Source organism: Stegostoma tigrinum, unplaced genomic scaffold (assembly GCF_030684315.1).
Source record: "Stegostoma tigrinum isolate sSteTig4 unplaced genomic scaffold, sSteTig4.hap1 scaffold_57, whole genome shotgun sequence".
In the NCBI taxonomy this organism is placed as follows: Eukaryota; Metazoa; Chordata; class Chondrichthyes; order Orectolobiformes; family Stegostomatidae; genus Stegostoma; species Stegostoma tigrinum.
In genome coordinates this window covers 308,595-309,916 of record NW_026728505.1, presented here as the reverse complement: position 1 = coordinate 309,916, position 1,322 = coordinate 308,595, and the positions used below count along the sequence as shown (strand labels likewise).

Genomic DNA, 1,322 nt, shown 5'->3' with positions numbered 1-1,322 from the left:
GTAACGTCATGAGTGAGACTTCCGAAGAAGCGATGTTGTTCTCCTCCACTTGAAATTTATCCTGCCCGGTCTGTTCTGGCAACTTCTGTCATTTCGCATTCTGTTCTGTATGGGTTGTATATGGGGTCCAATTCTTTATGTTTGCCGACTGCATTATGGATTGAGAACCATGCCTCTAGGAATTCCCATGTGTGGCTATGTTTGGATTGCACTACTACGGTTATGTTGTCCCAGTTAAACTGATGGCCTTCATTATCCGGGTGTACTGATATTAGGGAAAGTTTGTCATGTCATTTTGCTGCCGGCTGATGTTCATGTACACTGACGGCTAGTTTCCTTCCTGTCTGTCTGATATAATGTTTGTGGCAATCGTTGCACAGTATTTTGTAAACACTGTCAGTTCTGCATGTCGTGGGTATGGTGTCTTTAATCCTTGAGAATGTTTGTCGTAGCATGGCTTTGGGCTTGTGTGCTACCGTAATTCCTAGTGGTCATAGGAGTTGTCAGTTCTGATATGTTCTTGATGTGTGGCAGTGTGTCCAGTGTGTTCGGGCATAATGTGTCCTCTTCGTGTTGCTGTTTAGTCAGTACCTGTGGATGAAATTGCAGGGATAGCCATTCAAAGCGAAGATTTTGTATTGGTGTTCTTCCTCTTTCTGCATAGTTCTGGGTCATTGCAATGAGTGGTGACCCATTTAAATAGTGTCCCAACACAGCTTAGTTTGTGTTCCACTGACCTGAGTTAGTTGCCAAATTAAAAATATCCGAGCCCCTCAAGGCACTGACCCGAGTTGTGATGTGCAAAGGACAACACACAAAGGAGGATCCTTGTGTGATTGATCCAATGTGATCTGTATGCCAGGGTAACAGTGAAGACTGGTCTTCAACACCCACATTGAACCTGGCTCCACTTGGCCTCCAGTCACCTCTCACAAACTACCATTGCCCTTCACTTTTCCTGACCTCCCCTCTATTCTTGTTTTAAACTGATTGCACTTCAGGCAGTTTCAGCTGGCATTGCTGCTGTGGAACTGTAACATGGAGTGAATTGATTTTGACTGATCAATGACATAATTCTGCTTCTCAAGATCAGTCAATATTTCAGATTTATTACTTTAAATGATAACCATGAACAGGCTACGACAGTGAAGGCACTGAATCGTAATCTCTGGACCAGCAGGAAAGATCAGTTTATGGCACTCAGGACACTGTCTGATTCGGCCTTGCATTCTCCCAACCTTCTGCACATGATGCCCCTCTGCTCTGTTGCGGTTTTGTTACGTCTTGATATATAATAGTCTCCAGTTATCTATTCTTTTGTT

The 1,322-nt window shown here is 43.7% G+C and overlaps 1 protein-coding gene across 1 annotated transcript in view; it reads left to right on the top strand.

The window, feature by feature from the left end:
• The window catches only part of LOC132208913 (ral guanine nucleotide dissociation stimulator-like 1), a 59,357-nt gene that overhangs the window by 5,132 nt on the left and 52,903 nt on the right, over nt 1-1,322 (top strand). The gene's annotated exons all lie outside the window — the stretch shown is intronic.